Source organism: Engystomops pustulosus, chromosome 4, assembly GCF_040894005.1.
Source record: "Engystomops pustulosus chromosome 4, aEngPut4.maternal, whole genome shotgun sequence".
In the NCBI taxonomy this organism is placed as follows: Eukaryota; Metazoa; Chordata; class Amphibia; order Anura; family Leptodactylidae; genus Engystomops; species Engystomops pustulosus.
Window position 1 is genome coordinate 102979162 of NC_092414.1, and position 25138 is coordinate 103004299.

Consider the following 25138-nt stretch of genomic DNA (forward strand, 5'->3'; position numbering starts at 1 on the left):
ACGCACCGCGAGATCGCGACAGGACCGGGTAAGTAAATCTGCCACAGTATGTTAGAGACCTTTCCCCAAACTATGATTCACTTTAAAAAGATTATATAATTTGATGGCGGATCCACTTTGGGCAGTGCTTATGAGGTTTGGTAAACTGAACAACAGAAATATTAAAATTGTTGACAAACTTGACATGTAAAATTAGCTATTTACCCCTCACCAAATTTAGCAAGTCACAAGAAAATATGGTTTAATATATATAAGAGATATAACACAGGCTTAACTAAATAAAACAACTAAAATAGGAGCATAGGAGTTGTAAATGTGATTTCCTTGCTATCATGTACAGCGCCTTATAAAAGGCCTGCCTTTTATCACATTTATGAAGAGACCTAATCCTTCAGATGAACACTGCTAGGGCTGTATTCACTTCTATTATGAATTTTGCTGTGCTCAGTCCCATTTACTTGGTTTGTTTGTGATCAGTGCTAACTGAAGCAACTCAATAGTTTCAAGCAGTTGATTGGTGGAGGTTGTCGGATCCCTGCTCAAATACTCAAATATAATTTTCTACCAATTGGACAACTCCTTTAAAAACATATTTCACAAAATAAGAGTTGTTTTAAGCCTCAATTATTTTGTAGACAATTTTTCATTACCTATATAATTCTATTGTTTTAGTAGCTAGTATTGAGGCATTTACATTAAGAGATTATGAAAGCTATGATCCTGTGGCCCCATCACAGCCTTTAATGTTCTGACCAAATTTGACAAAAAGGGCATGTTATTTCCTTTTTAATATTTGTTTTGGATATATTTCAGGTGTAATAAAATAGCTTATCAGAAAATATTATTTGTAATATGAAAACAGTGAATTAGCATTTTCCACTATGCTTGCCAGGTTTGGTAAGGAACATTCCATTTTCACAGTACCAACAGTAAATTAATCTGTACTAACAAACGAATTCTATAATCAAATATTCAATATGCAATTTATTTTAAAGATAGGAAAACACTGCGGTTGGATACTGTATCATGTTTTAGTTTTCTTTAAAAATATGTATCTTAGTGAAGGATTGCATTGTCCACTCTGTATATATATATATATATATATATATATATATATATATATATATATAACAAATGAAAATAGCAATGAAGTAGCACTCCTTAGTGAAAAAGTATATTTTCTTTATTCCATCATTTAATGTGCGAAGTTTCGCCTTCTCAATGAAGGCATTATCATGGCAAATCATATTTTGATAATGCCTTCTATGAGAAGGCGAAACATTGCACATTAAATAGTAGAATAAAGAAAATATACTTTTTCACTACGGAGTGCTGCTTCTTCACAATTTATGTGAAGATCGCTGCTGGTTTAGTCTGACCAATTTTGGAGACCTGCACCCGACATTTCCTACTATACAGTGCTGCTCCATTTCCTCCTTAATCCTTAGCTATAGCAAAATAGAATGGGTTGACAAAAATGATTTTATTTGTATCTATCTCTGTCTCTGAACATTTTTGTCTCTGTGTGTCTCTCATTGTCTCTGTCTGTGTTTATCAGTCTATCCGTCTCTGTCTCCGAGTGTCTCTGTCTTCAACTGTCTCTGTCTGACCGTCTCTGTCTCTGATTGTCTGTCTCTGACTCTCTGTCTCCCACTGTGTCTATTTCTGACTGAGTCTGTCACTGACTGTCTCTGTCTGTTTCTGTGGCTGTACGTTTCTGTCTCTGAGTGTCTCTGACTAAGTCTGTCTGTCTCTGTCTCTGACTTCAGGTTTCTTAGTCTGTCTCTGTCTCTGACTGACTCTGTCTCTGTTTCTCTCTGACTTTTTCAGATTGTCTCTGGCAGTCTCTGTACCCTGACGCTGTCTGTCTCTGACTGTCTCTTTCCCTGATTGTTTTTGTCTGTCTCTGACTGTTTCTCTGTCTGCCACTGACAGTGACTGACTGTCTCAGTCTCTAATTCTGACTTTCTCAGACTGTCTCTGACTGTCTTTGACACTGTCTGTCTCCGATTATCTGTCTCTGACTATCTGACTGTGTCCCTCTCACTGTGACTGTCTCTGACTGTCTATGTCACTTTGTCAATGGGGGGATTTATCAGAAGTGTCTGAGAGCCAAACTGTTCTAGTTGCCCATGGCAACCAATCAGAGCTGAAGTTTAAATTGTTATAAACAGACCAGTTTATAAAATTGCAGCCCGCCTCTAAATAGTTTCCATGGGCACCTGGAACAGTTTTACCTCAGACATTTCTGATAAATCTCCCCATCTCTGTATCCCTATCCATCGTACCTCACACATAAGTGTCTTATACTCATTGCCTACAGTAACCAATCTAAGCTCAGAGCTTATATTAATGACCTGCGGCAGAATAGCAACCAATAATGGCTCAGCTTCTAACTGCCACAGCAGCAGACAATGGCTCCTGTATATGGTGGTTAATAAGTGGATTTTGGAAAGTGCAAGGTGAAATTTTTGCCTGAAAACCGGGTCTATGATGTTCCTTGAGTTACAGAGAGTGGCTGTGCAAAATGTGGTGATTGAAATGCGACGGTACAAATTCCTTTTGAAGATATACATATATACATACGCACACACACATGCACTCAGCTTTATATTTTACAATATATTGCCATTTTAATACTTTACATTTCCAATTCACTAGGTACCACATGAGGTCTGAGAGATACAGGTTGGGTATGCTGCACAATTTCCACAGCAAATATTGCAGGGTAGCTACTACCTTAGGATTTAGATACATTCTCTATGGTCAACTTTAAAACATTGTAATATAAGTGTTGAAAGCAGTGCCAGAATATACAGTTTTTGACATGCTAAAGATTTCATATTTTTAATCATTTGTTACCGGAAGTAGCTTAAGCTGTGTATTGCATATGTACACAAAGAACACGCTCCATAGGAATGGGATTCAACCCTTTCTTCTTGCTAAGACTAAAAGCAGTGAAATGCTCTAAACTTATCAGCTGGGATTACTGTATAGTGGACATCTGATTTTAATGGATTAATACTGATATGAATGTAAGCCTTGGTTCCCGGGATAACTTCTCTTATTGCAATGATTTATTGCTGCAGTTCAAGCAGAACTTCCCTATACATGGCAGATGAGTTCTTTCTGACATTATTTGTGAGGAGAAATAAAGGGGTGAATCTGTATTGTATCTTTTGTTCTTTGTTGAAGCAGTGTAGAATTGTGATGACAACATGGTGTCATGTTATCATTATGGCTCTATCCCAAGCAGTGTATCATACACAGCTTCAACTACAATAGAGAAGATTCGGGAGAAAACAATGGTTTTCTTGGTCCTGTTTTCAAACCCTTACTGCTGGGGGCTCACCATAACAAGACTAGATTGAAGGCAATACATTCTGGCTTTACAGTGTCCTTTCTCTATACATCGACATGTACTCAGTGGCAAGAACAAACAAACTTTTACTTAGATGATGGCAAGCATAGGAGGTCATGCACACTCACAGTTCCTTTTAGATGTCTTTATACATTTTCCAAAGATGCCTCTATCCATGGTTTTAGAGCCACCAGTCTTCTAAAAAAAGAGTTTTATTGATGCCCTGTTTCACAAGGTGGGAGCTGCAGTATACAGTCAAGCTACCCTGCCCTTCTCACTGATGCTGACACTGCTAACCTGACTGAAGAGAATTCCTGAGGGATGGATGAGGAGGACAGTTGATTTTTCTTCACATGGCCATTGTCACTCTCAAACCCCATCCTTCCTCAGAGAGTGGTTAATTATGTATCAGAGCCAGTCAAACACAATCACTATCTCATACCTCCCTTGGCAATTCAGCCTTACAGAGGTCTCTCAGAGTTCCAGAAAGGCACTATGTAGCATTTCCTACAACCCCTGCAGGGGAAGGAAAGGAAGCTTTATATGTCTGTAGTTAAATATTGGAAAATGGTCATTAAGTACTAGTTCCATACCACAGCACAGTGGTGACAGTGAGACAATCACTTACTGTGATTGCACCCAACTTAGATGAGTTGCATATACCGGTAAGTAGATAAACTGATATTTGTTAACATTGCAGCCATAGAAAGGAACAATTTAGGGATAAGGACAATGCTTTTTAATCATAGATTTTAATTAAGTATTTTTTTTTAAGTGAGTTAATTTGAATGGCAAGTTTCCTTTAAAGCAGTATTCCCCAAACACCGGTCCGTGGCCCAAGACTGGGCCGTGGAACACCTGGCTATGGGCTGCGGACATTCTCTGTAAAAACCTTCCCTGTTCCACTGCAGAAGTCTTTTCCTTCTTTACTTCATTTCCAAGTTAATGCGCTGCTCTATTGCTGCTGTGCGTGATGATGTCATCACATTGTGTTTTCTGACAATAGAGCCATACACTATTGCGGAAAAGAAGTGAAGGAAAAGAAGACTGCTGCAGGGGAACAAGGAAGGTGAGTTTTTAATTTTTTTTTACAGAATTCTGCTTGGACATTGGAAGGAGAGGGTTGGGGCAGCTAAAGGAAAGGGGTCATGGGAGGGGACATACTGCAGGAAAGGGGACAATTTAAGTGGGGGGGTGCTTCTTCAGGAAATGGGACAATATTAGCTAGACACACAGGGAGTTATGGTGGGGCATGCAAACATACATTTTTGGCTATGAAACTATGACACCAGACCACATCCCCCACCCGCCGGTCCCTTGAGAAAATGTATGTTTACAGCCAGTACCTGGGCAAAAAAAGGTTGAGGACCACTGCTTTAATGGATGGTGCATTTCAAGGGAGTAGCAACCTCTTCCTCAGATCTTGTTCCCTCATTCCAGGTCAGTTGTTGATTATCACATGGTGAACCAACGCTACTAGACTTTGAACTGTGCAGTTCCTGCTATGAGCAACCAAACCAAAAAGACAGGAAAAGTATTGCTATTGACGCTACAATCAAAACAAAATTCTGAAACATGTGAAATGTGTATAGAACAATTAAACCAAAAAATGTATTCAACATATAAACAATCATGTAGAATAAAAAAATCTATGTTTATTATAAATAATCATAAAAATACAATTTATATTGGACACCGCACAGGAAAAATTTACCTGGCACAATATGGTGTGGGCACTAATAATGTTATGTAATTACATATTGTGAAAAGACATTATATTCACGGGTGCTCCCATGACCTACGATATATCGTGGGCTCACCTGTGACCCTCCGTGTTCGCAGGCTTGGCGCTCATGCTGCTCACCTCTCTCTGCTCCAGCACAGCCAGCACACCGTTAACTGGTGCTGGCCAATTCCCAGAAGGCTATTTAAATCTACCTCTCCCATAACACCCTGCCAGATCTTTGACCCTATGTCATAGAGAAAACTCTTCTGCGTTATCCCTTAGTATTCCTGCATTCCTGGTTGTTCCTGTTCCTATGTTCTTGTGTGTTCCTGCTCCTGAGTACCCGTGTTCCTGCATTCCTGCTCCCGTGCTCCTGTGTGTTTCTGCGTTCCTGTGCTCATGCTCCTGTGTATTGCAGTCCATTGCTGTGTTCTTGTTCACTTCTGCCTGGACCTCCTGTTGAATCCAAAACACAGGTAGGGACGGCACTCCGCGTGGTTGTGGTGCAAGAGGACTGGCGAGATACACGCCAAGTAACATAGAAGGAAATATCCCAGCACTCACGTCTTGCTTTGTTGCAATAGATTTATTGAATCATAGGTATACAGACTGTCTGTATACCTATGATTCAATAAATCTATTGCAACGAAGCTAGACGTAAGTGCTGGGATATTTCCTTCTATAGACCTCCTGTTGCTGAACCCAGATTAGACTTGACCTTGCATCTCTGCCCCCTGCCCTGACCCTGTGCCTAAACCTTACCACAAGACTGTCCCCTGCATAGGTACCTCGACCTTGGCTGCCACCGCAGGCTAGTTGCACCTGTGACACGACCATCCTGCTTTGCGGCATGATCTGGTGAAGACCAGGTGCCACTTAGATTCCGGTCCCAGGTGGCGGCTAGTACCACCTCCTGCAGTGGTTCAGAGGATCCACAGATCCTGAACCCCAACAGTATGTTAATAATAATACAACACATGGGCAGCATTAAGTTACCAAACATGCATAGGATGCAAGTAAATTATAATGAAAAAAAGTATATTATACTAAATCATCCTGCAGGCAATGTAGCTAATATCACATCATGATGTTAATATGAGAATCAACTAAAAGCACATATGCCCATACCCATGGAAATGAGCCACACACCGACCCTGATGCACATTTCAGCTGTCAAGCCTTCATCAGGGTGTGATATAGTTCCTGCTTTGAACATGGTTCACCATGTGATAAATCACAACTGACCTGACCTGAACAAGAACTGAGGAAGAGGGGGGTACACCCTTGAAATGTATTATCCTTTAAAGGGAACCTGTGACTAAGAGATCCATTTTTAGCACTCACCCAGTCCCCACAGAGCATAGTACATACACTGCCAAAGTGTTTTTGTATTAAAAATAGCCTTACTGAACTATTCTGCCCGAAGACAGAGAGATGCCTTTTCGGTCAGGCCTAAAACTTAACTTTTAATAGTCTTAAGTAAATTATAGTTCAAACTGAATTCACACACATCATTTTAAAACTGCAGGTGAGGGTTGCAGATTATAGTTGAGTGTCGCCTATGAAGTGAGTAACAACTCAATTTGTATTAGTGTTGGTCGATCCCTGCAGTGATCGCACTCATTTGCAACCACACACTTGCGCTTAAAACACACACTCTAGCCCCCCCGACATGTTTCGCCGGTTAGACCAGCGTCATCAGGGGATTGGGGCTACTGATTTGTGGGAGGAGCTAAGACAAATATAAATAGCTTATGGGTGGGACTACAGCGCCTTGTTAACCAATAGGGGGTGCTTTGTTATTGTTAAAGCCCATCATCCATTGTCGACAGGTGAGTCGGCCAATGGGTGCCGGGTATATGTATAATGTCCCTCCTGTTGTACAGGACGTGACCTGGTAGTCATGAGACTATATCGTGATTGGTCAGTTGGTCAGTTAACCCTTTACGTTTGTTTTTGCCCCCATCCAATAGGATATCGCAACGGGGGTGTATACATATTGCAAGCACGTACCTTAATTGGTCATTCTTGGCGCATCATCCATTTGCGCCTCATCCTTATTGGTAAAGGATACAACCTGTAGGATCACGATCTTACTCACCGCATGTTCCCGCGAGAGTCCGCGCGCCGATGTCCTCCCGCGCGTGCGCCCGGAGTTAGAATGTCACCTTCACTTTGTCTCTCCGTGCGCGCGCCGATGTCATCATGCGCTTGCGCATGGAGATAGATTATTTTCTTCACCTTATCAATACGCGCTGATGTCATCATGCGCTTGCGCATGGAGATAGAATATTTTCTTCACCTTATTTCTCCGTGCCCGATGCCATATGGGTATTGCGCATGCGCAGACAGATAGAATTATTTCCACCATCCCATACATCCGTACTGGGCATTGCACATGCGTGGGGACATAGAGTATTTTACTTCTTTATTCTCCATTGTTGATTATCCAGTATATCCGATATTAATTATAACTGTCAATCTGGCTCATGCGCACGAAGGTAGGTGAACGTAAGTGGACATATTTTGTATTTATTTTCAACTGTCCTATTTGCTCAACAATGGGCAACACTCGCTAAAGTGATAAGTGATCGTTAATCGTATAGGTATAAGTGTATTATTAATAAAGATATAATTTTATTATTGGTGCGTTGCTTGGATGTCTTTTTAATTTGTTTATTATTTGTTAGTATACATTATTTTTCTTAAGTTCATCATAATGTCTCGAGAAAAATATTAATATTTGGGTTGAATTTGTTTATCTATGCACTAGCTGACCAAGGTAGATAAAGAATCAAGTGGGTTCACATACAGAAATACCCTTTGTGAAGTGTACCTGTCCATGGCTATGGTGCCCGCACAGCTACCAGGGAGAGGGAATCCCTGGTGTAATAAATAGGTTTGATGTCCTACCTTGAATACCCTCATATAGGTCACATATATAGCTGATTGGCTGTGATATGTCCCCTAAGAAGACTTTAATCGTAATTTTGTCTTATTTGTAATAGCTCTCAACATTTGTGTGATTTTTAAAACGTCAGATGAGTAAGTTACCGTATCTGAAGTTATGCCAACATTCTACTACCAACAGATTGTATGCGTCTACAGAAATGCGGAATAGGAGAAGCCTTCATTGAGGCCTCCAGGGTTTAGGGTATTTAACTGATGGATCCATTTGGCTTCAGTTTGGAGTAGCTTCCGATCTAGATTGCCGCCTCTAGGTCCCAAGGTGACTTTGCAGATGCCCCAAAATTGTATAAGATTGGCGTCACCGCGATGGAATTCTTGCATGTGCCTAGCTATGGGCACATCAGCATTGGTATGTACCGAGCTCAAGTGCTGCGAGATCCGGCGTCTAAATTCTTGTGTGGTCTTACCCACATATAACTTGGGACAAGGACAGGAGGCTACATATACAATGTTCTTGCTTCTACAATTAATAAGTTGTTTAATTATATACTCCCGATTGTCAAGTGGATTCTTGAAAGATTTGATTTTAAGTACTTGAGGGCAAAAACTGCATCGTCCACAGGGAAAAGACCCCTTTATTCCACGGTCCAACCAGGTGCTTTGTCTCTCCTCGACTGGTAGATGGCTTTTAACTAGATAGTCCTTCAAGTTCTTACTGCGTCTATAAGTGACGCTTGGTTTTCCGGTCAGTACTGGGCTTAAATCGGAATCGGATTTTAGTATGTTCCAATGTCTCTGTAAAATTCGAGTGACTTCGGATGCGTACCCATCATAAGTTCCGATACATCGGATGACTTTCTGAGAAGGTTTCTTGAGATTGGTGTCTCTAAGGAGTGCTTCTCGAGGGGTATGTATCGCCCTGCGGTAGGCCTTTTGTAGGGGCTTTTTTGGGTACCCACGTTTTCGAAATTTTAGGTATAGGTTATCACATTCCTGCTGGAACGGTATCTCTGCAGAACAGTTCCTTCTAGCCCTAAGATATTGACCTATGGGTATACTTTTTTTCAACGGCATTGGGTGCCAAGTATCCCAGTGCAAGAGGCTATTGGTTGCCGTCGGTTTTCTGTAAATTTGTGTGCAGACACGGCCACCAGAGTCCAGGGAAATGGTTAGATCCAAAAAATTAAGACTTTGTGTGTGAATTTCATGTGTGAATCTCATGCCCACTTGGTTATTGTTCAGGTGAGCAACAAAGTAATCAAAATGTGTCACGTTCCCTTCCCAAAAGATCAGTACATCATCAATGTACCTCCCCCAAAAAGAAATGTGTCTAGTGAAGTGCTCATTAGTGTCAGTGAAAACGTGTTGTGCTTCCCACCACCCTAAGAAAAGATTTGCATAATTGGGGGCACATGAAGTGCCCATGGCGGTACCATTAATCTGTAAATAATACGTGCCATCAAATAAAAAGTAATTGTGTGTCAAAACAAATTCTAAAAGTGACAAAACAAATTCGTTGTGTTCATGAAATTGGATCCCCTTTGTCGATAGAAAATATCTTACTGCTTGGAGTCCCAGTTTATGTTCAATGTTTGTATATAGCGCCTCGACATCGAGACTTGCAATCATGGTATTTTTGGGGAACTCCATGTCCTGGACTCTGGTGACCGTGTCTTTAGTGTCACGCAAAAAAGATGGTAATGATTCCACAAATGGGGCTAGCACTGTATCCACATAGATACTAGGATTTTGTGTCAGGCTGTCATTTCCAGATATTATGGGTCTGCCGGGTATTGGGACTGCTCTTTTATGTACTTTAGGTAAGGCGTACATTGTGGCCACAGTTGGTGTGTGGTTCATCAGGAAGTTTTTTTCTTCCAATGAGATAAGATCTAGAGTGAAGGCTCTACTCAGAATTAGATCCAATTCCTTAAGGTAAATGTTGGTAGGATTACCAGGTAAGGATTTATATGTTCTCTTATCATTTAATAATGTCTGGACCATATTTCTATAGTTGTCTCGATCCATGATCACGATGTTGCCGCCTTTGTCGGACGGTTTGATTATTAGCTGCTCGTTTTTTTGTAGCTCATTCAATGCCGTTCTCTCACTATCAGATAGGTTAGAGCAAATCCTATGTTTCGAAGGACGTATCCTTCTAATATCTTTTGTGACCATTGTTACAAAGGTATCAATTGCCGCATATTGCGCAAAGGGTGGAGTCATGCGCGACTTTGGTTTTAACGATGTAAATGGTGCCGACTGCAAGAGTGTGATGCCCTCGTTCTCCAATAACAGTTCCTCCAAAGTGTTTATTGCTGCGCTGTCCCTATCTCTGCTACGCTGAGGATCCAATTCTTTCTTGAGGTGACATTTATGTAGGGCTAATTTGCGCGCAAACAAATTAACATCTTTCACCCATTCAAAAGCATTAAATGGGGACACCGGTGAAAACGAGAGGCCTCTTGCTAGTAATGTGAGTTGTGCCTCCGTTAATCTGCATTTCGAAAGATTGATAATTTGCAAAGAGGAATCCTCCTCATTACTACTTTCAGGTACAGGTTTGTGTTTTATTGTTTTACCGGGCCTCGAATCAACGGGCCCTGTGGGCCTAAAAAAGGTGGATATAGAGAAATTGGAGTAGCGGAGTATACGTTTGCTCCTATGGTGGTAGTCACGTTCGAGGGAGGTAGGCTGGGTGTATTTGAACTGTATAAATTGGTTGCCATTGTGGGCTGAGTCGGTCCTGGGATAGTAGTTACAAAGCCAGTAGATGAAGATGTATTGGTAGATAGAGCATTGGTGTTTGGCGAACATATTGACTCGCCCCCAGATGTTCTTATGGGGGGCCTGTAAGAGTCAGATTTTTGTATATTGGCAGCCTTATATTTTTGATAAGGTTTGCGTTGTAGATTCTTCCGTTTGGTACCTCCTTTTTGGCTATAGGTAGCACTGCCACCGTCAGATTCCGATTGTTCTGTCTCGGATATATCGGTATATCTGGTATTGGTGGATCTATAGCTCTTCCAATTGTATATCTGGCCTGTTTCAAAATCTCTAGAGTCCCTGATATATTTTTTATGTTTTTTGTCCTTAATCTCTCTTGCTAGTGATTCGATATTCTTTTGTAACTTACTTTCCCATTCAATATATCCGGTAGTCTTGGAGAATTGTTGGATCTCTACTATCTCTTTCTCCAATTTGCGACTAATAGAGATGAGCGAACATGCTCGTCCGAGCTTGATGCTCGGTCGAGCATTAGGGTACTCGAAACTGCTCGTTGCTCGGACGAATACTTTGCCCGCTCGAGAAAATGGCAGCTCCCGCCGTTTTGCTTTTTGGCGGCCAGAAACAGAGCCAATCACAAGCCAGGAGACTCTGCACTCCACCCAGCATGACGTGGTACCCTTACACGTCGATAGCAGTGGTTGGCTGGCCAGATCAGGTGACCCTGGGATAGACTAGCCGCTGGCCGCGCTGCTCGGATCATTCTGTCTCTGGATGCCGCTAGGGAGAGAGCTGCTGCTGGTCAGGGAAAGCGTTAGGGTGTTCTATTAGCTTACTGTTAGGCAGGAGTGATTCTCAAAGAACCCAACAGCCCTTCTTAGGGCTACAATAACGTTCTACTTTTTTTATTTTAATTTGCATCTTTTACCATTTTGTGAGGAATTAGCAGGGGGACTTGCTACCGTTGTGTTTAGCTCTTAGTGGCACACATATCCATAGCAAAGGCTGAAGTGGCAAAATTCAGTAGGGGTTGGATTTCTATTAGGCAATAACTCAGTGTCATCTCATCTGGCATAGTAGTGTGCTTCCTTTGATACTTGGCTAGAAAATAGCCATAGGAGAATACAAATAGCTTCTTGAAGCCTACAGTAGCGTTCTATATATTTGATTTCTGGTTGATCTGCTGGTGGCTGTAGTTTCTGCAGTGCATGTACTTGCCAATTCTGAGCAATTTGTAGTGAGACTTGCGACCGCTGTGTTCTGCGCTTAGTGGCGCACATATCCATAGCAAAGGCTGAAGTGGCAAAATTCAGTAGGGGTTGGATTTCTATTAGGCAATAACTCAGTGTCATCTCATCTGGCATAGTAGTGTGCTTCCTTTGATACTTGGCTAGAAAATAGCCATAGGAGAATACAAATAGCTTCTTGAAGCCTACAGTAGCGTTCTATATATTTGATTTCTGGTTGATCTGCTGGTGGCTGTAGTTTCTGCAGTGCATGTACTTGCCAATTCTGAGCAATTTGTAGTGAGACTTGCGACCGCTGTGTTCTGCGCTTAGTGGCGCACATATCCATAGCAAAGGCTGAAGTGGCAAAATTCAGTAGGGGTTGGATTTCTATTAGGCAATAACTCAGTGTCATCTCATCTGGCATAGTAGTGTGCTTCCTTTGATACTTGGCTAGAAAATAGCCATAGGAGAATACAAATAGCTTCTTGAAGCCTACAGTAGCGTTCTATATATTTGATTTCTGGTTGATCTGCTGGTGGCTGTAGTTTCTGCAGTGCATGTACTTGCCAATTCTGAGCAATTTGTAGTGAGACTTGCGACCGCTGTGTTCTGCGCTTAGTGGCGCACATATCCATAGCAAAGGCTGAAGTGGCAAAATTCAGTAGGGGTTGGATTTCTATTAGGCAATAACTCAGTGTCATCTCATCTGGCATAGTAGTGTGCTTCCTTTGATACTTGGCTAGAAAATAGCCATAGGAGAATACAAATAGCTTCTTGAAGCCTACAGTAGCGTTCTATATATTTGATTTCTGGTTGATCTGCTGGTGGCTGTAGTTTCTGCAGTGCATGTACTTGCCAATTCTGAGCAATTTGTAGTGAGACTTGCGACCGCTGTGTTCTGCGCTTAGTGGCGCACATATCCATAGCAAAGGCTGAAGTGGCAAAATTCAGTAGGGGTTGGATTTCTATTAGGCAATAACTCAGTGTCATCTCATCTGGCATAGTAGTGTGCTTCCTTTGATACTTGGCTAGAAAATAGCCATAGGAGAATACAAATAGCTTCTTGAAGCCTACAGTAGCGTTCTATATATTTGATTTCTGGTTGATCTGCTGGTGGCTGTAGTTTCTGCAGTGCATGTACTTGCCAATTCTGAGCAATTTGTAGTGAGACTTGCGACCGCTGTGTTCTGCGCTTAGTGGCGCACATATCCATAGCAAAGGCTGAAGTGGCAAAATTCAGTAGGGGTTGGATTTCTATTAGGCAATAACTCAGTGTCATCTCATCTGGCATAGTAGTGTGCTTCCTTTGATACTTGGCTAGAAAATAGCCATAGGAGAATACAAATAGCTTCTTGAAGCCTACAGTAGCGTTCTATATATTTGATTTCTGGTTGATCTGCTGGTGGCTGTAGTTTCTGCAGTGCATGTACTTGCCAATTCTGAGCAATTTGTAGTGAGACTTGCGACCGCTGTGTTCTGCGCTTAGTGGCGCACATATCCATAGCAAAGGCTGAAGTGGGAAAATTCAGTAGGGGTTGGATTTCTATTAGGCAATAACTCAGTGTCATCTCATCTGGCATAGTAGTGTGCTTCCTTTGATACTTGGCTAGAAAATAGCCATAGGAGAATACAAATAGCTTCTTGAAGCCTACAGTAGCGTTCTATATATTTGATTTCTGGTTGATCTGCTGGTGGCTGTAGTTTCTGCAGTGCATGTACTTGCCAATTCTGAGCAATTTGTAGTGAGACTTGCGACCGCTGTGTTCTGCGCTTAGTGGCGCACATATCCATAGCAAAGGCTGAAGTGGGAAAATTCAGTAGGGGTTGGATTTCTATTAGGCAATAACTCAGTGTCATCTCATCTGGCATAGTAGTGTGCTTCCTTTGATACTTGGCTAGAAAATAGCCATAGGAGAATACAAATAGCTTCTTGAAGCCTACAGTAGCGTTCTATATATTTGATTTCTGGTTGATCTGCTGGTGGCTGTAGTTTCTGCAGTGCATGTACTTGCCAATTCTGAGCAATTTGTAGTGAGACTTGCGACCGCTGTGTTCTGCGCTTAGTGGCGCACATATCCATAGCAAAGGCTGAAGTGGCAAAATTCAGTAGGGGTTGGATTTCTATTAGGCAATAACTCAGTGTCATCTCATCTGGCATAGTAGTGTGCTTCCTTTGATACTTGGCTAGAAAATAGCCATAGCAATAGGATAGGATTGTTTGGTTCTAAAAACTCAAAAAAAAACAAAAAACACAAAAAAAAAACAAAAAACACAAAAAAACACACAAAAAAAAAAAAAAAAAGTAAAAAAAAAAAAAAAGTTATAACTCTCATTTTAAAAATGTTTAACCCCAGGGCTAGGGGTAGAGGACGAGGGCGGGGACGTGGGCGTCCAACTACTGCAGGGGTCAGAGGCCGTGGTCCTGGGCGGGGTGAGACACCACCTGCTGATGAGGGAGCAGGGGAACGCCGCAGAGCTACACTCCCTAGGTTCATGTCTGAAGTTACTGGGACTCGTGGTAGAGCACTGTTGAGGCCAGAACAGTGCGAACAGGTGATGTCGTGGATTGCTGACAATGCTTCGAGCAATTTGTCCACCACCAGTCAGTCTTCCACGCAGTCCACCCATGTCACCGAAATCCCCACTCCTCCAGCTCCTGCACCTCAGCCTCCTCCCCCCCAGTCTGCCCCCTCCCAGGAAAATTTGCCATTTGAACCGGCATACTCTGAGGAACTGTTTTCTGGACCCTTCCCACAGTCACAAACCACTTGTCCGGTTGCTGCTGAGCAATTTTCCGATGCCCAGGTTTTCCACCAGTCACAGTCTGTGGGTGATGATGACCTTCTTGACGTAGTGGAAGTGTGTAAAGAGGTGTCCGACGATGAGGAGACACGGTTGTCAGACAGTGGGGAAGTTGTTGTCAGGGCAGGAAGTCCGAGGGGGGAGCAGACTGAGGGATCGGAGGATGATGAGGTGACAGACCCAAGCTGGGTTGAGAGGCCGGGTGAACACAGTGCTTCTGAGACGGAGGAGAGTCCTCGACCTGAACAGGTTGGAAGAGGCAGTGGTGGGGCCAGACGGAGAGGCAGGGCCAGAGCTGGTGCATCAGCGCCACTGTCAACTAGTGAAGCTCCCGTGGTGAGGGCTCTTGCGGCGAGGGCTAGATCTTCAGAAGTGTGGAGGTTCTTTAAGGAAACACCGGATGACCGACGGACTGTGGTGTGCAACATTTGCCAAACCAGGCTCAGCAGGGGTTCCACCACTACTAGCTTAACTACCACCAGTATGCGCAGGCATATGAATGCTAAGCACCCCACTCAGTGGCAACAAGCCCGTTCACCTCCGGCCGTGCACACCACTGCTCCTTCCCCTGTGTCAGCTGCTAGTCAGCCCCCTGCCCAGGACCCTGGCACAAAAACCCCATCGTCGCCTCCACGATCCTCCACAGCATCCACCAGCGTTCAGCTCTCCATACCCCAGACGCTGGAGCGGAAACGCAAATATAGTGCAACCCACCCGCACGCCCAAGCCCTTAATGTGCACATCTCCAGATTGCTTAGCCTGGAGATGCTGCCCTATAGGCTAGTAGAGACCGAGGCCTTTCGCAACCTCATGGCGGCGGCCGCCCCTCGGTATTCGGTCCCCAGCCGCCACTACTTTTCCCGATGTGCCGTCCCAGCCCTGCACCAGCACGTGTCAGACAACATCATCCGTGCCCTGACCAACGCCGTTTCTGACAAGGTCCACCTGACCACGGACACGTGGACGAGTGCTGCCGGGCAGGGCCACTATATATCGCTGACGGCACATTGGGTTAACTTGGTGGAGGCTGGGACCGAGACTGACCCTGGGGCTGCTCATATACTGCCGACGCCGAGGATTGCGGGGCCTACCTCGGTCCAGGTGTTTCAGGCCTACTATGCCTCCTCCTCCTCCCACCCCTCCTCCACCTCCTCCTCCGAACTACCATCCGTGGGCACGGCGCCATCAGTCGGTAGCTCTAGGCACAGCAGCAGTGCCGTCGCTAAGCGACAGCAGGCGGTGCTCAAACTGCTGAGCCTAGGCGACAAAAGGCACACCGCCCAAGAGCTATTACAGGGCATCACGGCGCAGACTGATCTGTGGCTGGCACCGCTGAACCTCAAGCCGGGAATGGTTGTGTGTGACAACGGCCGTAACCTGGTGGCGGCTCTGCAACTCGGCAGACTGACACATGTGCCATGCCTGGCCCATGTGTTAAATCTGATAGTGCAGCGTTTCCTCAAGACATACCCCAATCTGTCTGATTTGCTCACGAAGGTGCGCCGCATCTGTGCGCATTTCAGGAAGTCCAGCCCAGATGCTGCCACTCTCAGGGCAGCGCAGCGCCGCCTCCAACTGCCCGCTCACCGACTGTTGTGCGACGTGCCCACGAGGTGGAATTCAACACTGACCATGTTATCCAGAGTTTACCAGCAGCGCAGAGCGATTGTAGACTGCCAGATGTCAACTTCCACCAGAACTGGTAGTCAGGTCAGTCAGCTTCCTCAAGTCTACAATGAGGAGTGGACGTGGATGTCTGATATCTGTCAGGTGCTGAGTAACTTTGAGGAGTCAACACAGATGGTCAGTGGCGATGCCGCCATCATCAGCCTCACCATCCCGCTGCTTGGCCTGTTGAAAAACTCTCTGGTCAGCATGAAGTCGGAAGCTTTGCGCTCGTCACAAGAGACGGGGGAAGAATATTCCCTTGTTGATAGCCAAAGCACCCTCAGGTCTGTTTCTCAGCGCATATCGGAGGAGGTGGAGGTGGAGGAGGATGAGGAGGAAGAGGAGGAGAATGTTGGCGAGACACAAGAGGGGACCATTGTTGAGTCCTTCACTGTTCAGCGTGTATGGGCAGAAGAAGAGGAGTTGGAGGAGTTGGAGGAGGAGGAAATGGACAGTCAGGCCAGTGAGGGGAGTGAATTCTTACGCGTTGGTACTCTGGCGCATATGGCAGATTTCATGCTAGGCTGCCTATCCCGTGACCCTCGCGTTCAAAGAATTTATTCCAGCACCGATTACTGGGTGTTCACTCTCCTGGACCCACGGTACAAGCAAAATCTTGCCACTCTCATCCCTGCAGAGGAAAGGAGTGTGAGAATGCATGAATACCAGCAGGCCCTGGTGCACAAGCTGAAACAGTATTTCCCTTCTGACAGCGCTAGCGGCAGAGTGCGTAGTTCTGCGGGACAAGTAGCGAGGGAGAGTAGGCGAGCAGGCAGCTTGTCCAGCACTGGCAAGGGTACGCTTTACAAGGCTTTTGCCAGCTTTATGTCACCCCAGCAAGACACTGTCACCTGTCCCCAGTCTCGGCAGAGTAGGGCTGATCTTTACAGAAAGATGGTGAGGGAGTACGTAGCTGACCATACCATCGTCCTAAATGATCACACAGCTCCCTACAACTACTGGGTTTCAAAGCTGGACATGTGGCACGAACTGGCGCTGTACGCCTTGGAGGTTCTTGCCTGCCCTGCCGCTAGCGTCTTGTCCGAGCGGGTTTTCAGTGCAGCTGGTGGCATCATCACCGATAAGCGTACACGCCTGTCGACTGACAGCGCTGACAGGCTGACGCTTATTAAAATGAATAAAGGCTGGATTTCTCAGAATTTCCAATCTCCACCAGGTGAAGGAAGCTCAACCTGAATAATTGATCCACTCCTCCTCCTCCTCCTCATTTTCCTCCTTCTCCTCCTCTTTGTACAGTAAAGCAGAGGAAAATGGCTATTTTTTGACAGGGCCCACTGGCTCTTGCTATACTTCATGCATTTAATTTTTCTGGAGGGCCACCTACCCGGTCCTCTGTTTGAAACAATTTTTGTGAGTGCCACATACAGGCACTCAATCTATTCCATTTTTCTGGAGGGCCACCTACCCGGTCCTCTGGTTTGAACAATTTTTGGGACTGCCACATACAGGCACTCAATCTATTCCATTTTACTGGAGGGCCACCTACCTGCTCCTCTGGTTTGAAGAATTTTTGGGACTGCCACATACAGGCACTCAATCTATTCCATTTTACTGGAGGGCCACCTACCTGCTCCTCTGGTTTGAAGAATTTTTGGGACTGCCACATACAGGCACTCAATCTATTCCATTTTACTGCAGGGCCACCTACCTGCTCCTCTGGTTTGAAGAATTTTTGGGACTGCCACATACAGGCACTCAATCTATTCCATTTTACTGGAGGGCCACCTACCTGCTCCTCTGGTTTGAAGAATTTTTGGGACTGCCACATACAGGCACTCAATCTATTCCATTTTACTGCAGGGCCACCTACCTGCTCCTCTGGTTTAAAGAATTTTTGGGACTGCCACATACAGGCACTCAATCTATTCCATTTTACTGGAGGGCCACCTACCTGCTCCTCTGGTTTGAAGAATTTTTGGGACTGCCACATACAGGCACTCAATCTATTCCATTTTACTGCAGGGCCACCTACCTGCTCCTCTGGTTTGAACAATTTTTGGGACTGCCACATACAGGCACTCAATCTATTCCATTTTACTGGAGGGCCACCTACCTGCTCCTCTGGTTTGAAACATTTTTGGGACTGCCACATACAGGCACTCAATCTATCCCATTTTACTGGAGGGCCACCTACCTGCTCCTCTGGTTTGAAACATTTTTGGGACTGCCACATACAGGCACTCAATCTATTCCATTTTACTGCAGGGCCACCTACCTGCTCCTCTGGTTTGAACAATTTTTGGGACTGCCACATACAGGCACTCAATCTATTCCATTTTACTGGAGGGCCACCTACCTGCTCCTCTGGTTTGAACAATTTTTGGGACTGCCACATACAGGCACTCAATCTATCCCATTTTACTGGAGGGCCACCTACCTGCTCCTCTGGTTTGAAAAATGTTTGGGACTGCCACATACAGGCACTATCCAAATTAAATTGTCTCCATAGCAGCCTCCACACGTTGTCTCCATTGCTACCTCCAAAAGTCGTCCATATAGCTGCCTCCATACATCGTCCCTTTATCAAACGAGGTGTGTCAGGCAGAAATTTGGGTTGTTTTCATGGATTCCACATCAAAGTTGTTAACTTTGTCGCCACCCTGCTGTGTAATCCACAAAATATACTTGCAAACTTTTACCATTTAGGGATATTATTTCAGCGCTTCTTGCGCATCTGTTTACATTCCCCTCACCCGCCATATCCTAAACTTATAAGAACGCTACTACACTTGATCTTATACAAAAGTGCTGTTTGGGGAGTAGCCTAGAGACAGGGGCTTGGATTTGCGAAAGCTCGCCTGGCAGCGGAGCGCCAGCTCCATGCGCATCATGCGCTTCTTGCGCATCTGTTTACATTCCCCTCACCCGGCATATCCTAAACTTATAAGAACGCTACTACACTTGATCTTATACAAAAGTGCTGTTTGGGGAGTAGCCTAGAGACAGGGGCTTGGATTTGCGAAAGCTCGCCTGGCAGCGGAGCGCCAGCTCCATGCGCATCATGCGCTTCTTGCGCATCTGTTTACATTCCCCTCACCCGGCATATCCTAAACTTATAAGAACGCTACTACACTTGATCTTATACAAAAGTGCTGTTTGGGGAGTAGCCTAGAGACAGGGGCTTGGATTGGCGAAAGCTCGCCTGGCAGCGGAGCGCCAGCTCCATGCGCATCATGCGCTTCTTGCGTATCTGTTTACATTCCCCTCACCCGGCATATCCTAAACTTATAAGAACGCTACTACACTTGATCTTATACAAAAGTGCTGTTTGGGGAGTAGCCTAGAGACAGGGGCTTGGATTGGCGAAAGCTCGCCTGGCAGCGGAGCGCCAGCTCCATGCCAAGATCCAACTAACATAGTTTTAACTGCAGCACCTTTAATCTACTACTAGTTCACTGCCTCCATACATGGTCCCCTTATCAAACGAGCTGTGTCAGGCAGAATTTTGGGTTGTTTTCATGGCTTCCATGTTAACTTTGTCGCCACCCTGCTGTGTAATCCACAAAATATACTGGCAAACTTTTATCATGTACCGATATTATTTGAGCACTTCTTGCTCACCTCCTTTGGTTCCTCTCTGCCACCCATTGGTTTGAAGCCTGAGTCCATTTAGGGTATGTCGCCATGACACTCTCTAGCCTGCTGCCGCTGCCTCTGCATGCCGTCCCCTATAGTGTCAGGGTCAATTATTGCATGTTTTAGATGCTATCTAGCTTCATTCTGTCACTCTGTCATGGCCATGCTGTTGCCCATAATTTTGGCATAATGGTGCGTTTAAGCAGCCTCAGAGGCATCCATGCATGCTGCCCCTGCTGTTTCCTGTCCATTTCCGTGGTGTTTCCATCCTTTTCTGAGGTTCCCAGGTGTTTGGCCAAGCTTCCCTGTGCAGAGCCTTGGTCCCCTTGAAAAATGCTCGAGTCTCCCATTGACTTCAATGGGGTTCGTTATTCGAGACGAGCACTCGAGCATCGGGAAAAGTTCGTCTCGAATAACGAGTACCCGAGCATTTTAGTGTTCGCTCATCTCTAGCGACTAACGATCTCAAAATGCTTTTTCTCGTAATCAAGGAGATAGTTGATCATACGAAGTGAACAATCGGTTAGGATATGTTCCCACCCTCTCATAAAATCAGGATCTTCCTGATGGGAATTAGGTTTAATGGGGATCCTTAGACCTCTAAAGATTAATTTTTGCTGTAAGTATGTCTCCAAACTCGCTATCTCCCACCAGGCTCTAATTTGTTGTTTATAGGTTTTTTGCAGCTCTTTGAATGCTGTATCTATATCCACTTGATGAAAGGGAATAGTATTTTTAGAAAACACCTGATTAATTTCTGTAGAGAATTGTTCAAAATTAAATGCGTTGGACAAAAAGCCGGCCATTGCTTGAAGCAAGGACCAGCTTCAGTTGGGTAAAGACGGGCTAAGAATAGTGAGGCTTTAGCCTCTGACACACGGAATTTGAACACACAGGTTAGCCCATTTAGGACTGCCAAGGCTTGCTATAACCTTACTGAACTATTCTGCCCGAAGACAGAGAGATGCCTTTTCGGTCAGGCCTAAAACTTAACTTTTAATAGTCTTAAGTAAATTATAGTTCAAACTGAATTCACACACATCATTTTAAAACTGCAGGTGAGGGTTGCAGATTATAGTTGAGTGTCGCCTATGAAGTGAGTAACAACTCAATTTGTATTAGTGTTGGTCGATCCCTGCAGTGATCGTACTCATTTGCAACCACACACTTGCGCTTAAAACACACACTCTAGCCCCCCCGACATGTTTCGCCGGTTAGACCAGCGTCATCAGGGGATTGGGGCTACTGATTTGTGGGAGGAGCTAAGACAAATATAAATAGCTTATGGGTGGGACTACAGCGCCTTGTTAACCAATAGGGGGTGCTTTGTTATTGTTAAAGCCCATCATCCATTGTCGACAGGTGAGTCGGCCAATGGGTGCCGGGTATATGTATAATGTCCCTCCTGTTGTACAGGACGTGACCTGGTAGTCATGAGACTATATCGTGATTGGTCAGTTGGTCAGTTAACCCTTTACGTTTGTTTTTGCCCCCATCCAATAGGATATCGCAACGGGGGTGTATACATATTGCAAGCACGTACCTTAATTGGTCATTCTTGGCGCATCATCCATTTGCGCCTCATCCTTATTGGTAAAGGATACAACCTGTAGGATCACGATCTTACTCACCGCATGTTCCCGCGAGAGTCCGCGCGCCGATGTCCTCCCGCGCGTGCGCCCGGAGTTAGAATGTCACCTTCACTTTGTCTCTCCGTGCGCGCGCCGATGTCATCATGCGCTTGCGCATGGAGATAGATTATTTTCTTCACCTTATCAATACGCGCTGATGTCATCATGCGCTTGCGCATGGAGATAGAATATTTTCTTCACCTTATTTCTCCGTGCCCGATGCCATATGGGTATTGCGCATGCGCAGACAGATAGAATTATTTCCACCATCCCATACATCCGTACTGGGCATTGCACATGCGTGGGGACATAGAGTATTTTACTTCTTTATTCTCCATTGTTGATTATCCAGTATATCCGATATTAATTATAACTGTCAATCTGGCTCATGCGCACGAAGGTAGGTGAACGTAAGTGGACATATTTTGTATTTATTTTCAACTGTCCTATTTGCTCAACAATGGGCAACACTCGCTAAAGTGATAAGTGATCGTTAATCGTATAGGTATAAGTGTATTATTAATAAAGATATAATTTTATTATTGGTGCGTTGCTTGGATGTCTTTTTAATTTGTTTATTATTTGTTAGTATACATTATTTTTCTTAAGTTCATCATAATGTCTCGAGAAAAATATTAATATTTGGGTTGAATTTGTTTATCTATGCACTAGCTGACCAAGGTAGATAAAGAATCAAGTGGGTTCACATACAGAAATACCCTTTGTGAAGTGTACCTGTCCATGGCTATGGTGCCCGCACAGCTACCAGGGAGAGGGAATCCCTGGTGTAATAAATAGGTTTGATGTCCTACCTTGAATACCCTCATATAGGTCACATATATAGCTGATTGGCTGTGATATGTCCCCTAAGAAGACTTTAATCGTAATTTTGTCTTATTTGTAATAGCTCTCAACATTTGTGTGATTTTTAAAACGTCAGATGAGTAAGTTACCGTATCTGAAGTTATGCCAACATTCTACTACCAACAGATTGTATGCGTCTACAGAAATGCGGAATAGGAGAAGCCTTCATTGAGGCCTCCAGGGTTTAGGGTATTTAACTGATGGATCCATTTGGCTTCAGTTTGGAGTAGCTTCCGATCTAGATTGCCGCCTCTAGGTCCCAAGGTGACTTTGCAGATGCCCCAAAATTGTATAAGATTGGCGTCACCGCGATGGAATTCTTGCATGTGCCTAGCTATGGGCACATCAGCATTGGTACGTACCGAGCTCAAGTGCTGCGAGATCCGGCGTCTAAATTCTTGTGTGGTCTTACCCACATATAACTTGGGACAAGGACAGGAGGCTACATATACAATGTTCTTGCTTCTACAATTAATAAGTTGTTTAATTATATACTCCCGATTGTCAAGTGGATTCTTGAAAGATTTGATTTTAAGTACTTGAGGGCAAAAACTGCATCGTCCACAGGGAAAAGACCCCTTTATTCCACGGTCCAACCAGGTGCTTTGTCTCTCCTCGACTGGTAGATGGCTTTTAACTAGATAGTCCTTCAAGTTCTTACTGCGTCTATAAGTGACGCTTGGTTTTCCGGTCAGTACTGGGCTTAAATCGGAATCGGATTTTAGTATGTTCCAATGTCTCTGTAAAATTCGAGTGACTTCGGATGCGTACCCATCATAAGTTCCGATACATCGGATGACTTTCTGAGAAGGTTTCTTGAGATTGGTGTCTCTAAGGAGTGCTTCTCGAGGGGTATGTATCGCCCTGCGGTAGGCCTTTTGTAGGGGCTTTTTTGGGTACCCACGTTTTCGAAATTTTAGGTATAGGTTATCACATTCCTGCTGGAACGGTATCTCTGCAGAACAGTTCCTTCTAGCCCTAAGATATTGACCTATGGGTATACTTTTTTTCAACGGCATTGGGTGCCAAGTATCCCAGTGCAAGAGGCTATTGGTTGCCGTCGGTTTTCTGTAAATTTGTGTGCAGACACGGCCACCAGAGTCCAGGGAAATGGTTAGATCCAAAAAATTAAGACTTTGTGTGTGAATTTCATGTGTGAATCTCATGCCCACTTGGTTATTGTTCAGGTGAGCAACAAAGTAATCAAAATGTGTCACGTTCCCTTCCCAAAAGATCAGTACATCATCAATGTACCTCCCCCAAAATGAAATGTGTCTAGTGAAGTGCTCATTAGTGTCAGTGAAAACGTGTTGTGCTTCCCACCACCCTAAGAAAAGATTTGCATAATTGGGGGCACATGAAGTGCCCATGGCGGTACCATTAATCTGTAAATAATACGTGCCATCAAATAAAAAGTAATTGTGTGTCAAAACAAATTCTAAAAGTGACAAAACAAATTCGTTGTGTTCATGAAATTGGATCCCCTTTGTCGATAGAAAATATCTTACTGCTTGGAGTCCCAGTTTATGTTCAATGTTTGTATATAGCGCCTCGACATCGAGACTTGCAATCATGGTATTTTTGGGGAACTCCATGTCCTGGACTCTGGTGACCGTGTCTTTAGTGTCACGCAAAAAAGATGGTAATGATTCCACAAATGGGGCTAGCACTGTATCCACATAGATACTAGGATTTTGTGTCAGGCTGTCATTTCCAGATATTATGGGTCTGCCGGGTATTGGGACTGCTCTTTTATGTACTTTAGGTAAGGCGTACATTGTGGCCACAGTTGGTGTGTGGTTCATCAGGAAGTTTTTTTCTTCCAATGAGATAAGATCTAGAGTGAAGGCTCTACTCAGAATTAGATCCAATTCCTTAAGGTAAATGTTGGTAGGATTACCAGGTAAGGATTTATATGTTCTCTTATCATTTAATAATGTCTGGACCATATTTCTATAGTTGTCTCGATCCATGATCACGATGTTGCCGCCTTTGTCGGACGGTTTGATTATTAGCTGCTCGTTTTTTTGTAGCTCATTCAATGCCGTTCTCTCACTATCAGATAGGTTAGAGCAAATCCTATGTTTCGAAGGACGTATCCTTCTAATATCTTTTGTGACCATTGTTACAAAGGTATCAATTGCCGCATATTGCGCAAAGGGTGGAGTCATGCGCGACTTTGGTTTTAACGATGTAAATGGTGCCGACTGCAAGAGTGTGATGCCCTCGTTCTCCAATAACAGTTCCTCCAAAGTGTTTATTGCTGCGCTGTCCCTATCTCTGCTACGCTGAGGATCCAATTCTTTCTTGAGGTGACATTTATGTAGGGCTAATTTGCGCGCAAACAAATTAACATCTTTCACCCATTCAAAAGCATTAAATGGGGACACCGGTGAAAACGAGAGGCCTCTTGCTAGTAATGTGAGTTGTGCCTCCGTTAATCTGCATTTCGAAAGATTGATAATTTGCAAAGAGGAATCCTCCTCATTACTACTTTCAGGTACAGGTTTGTGTTTTATTGTTTTACCGGGCCTCGAATCAACGGGCCCTGTGGGCCTAAAAAAGGTGGATATAGAGAAATTGGAGTAGCGGAGTATACGTTTGCTCCTATGGTGGTAGTCAC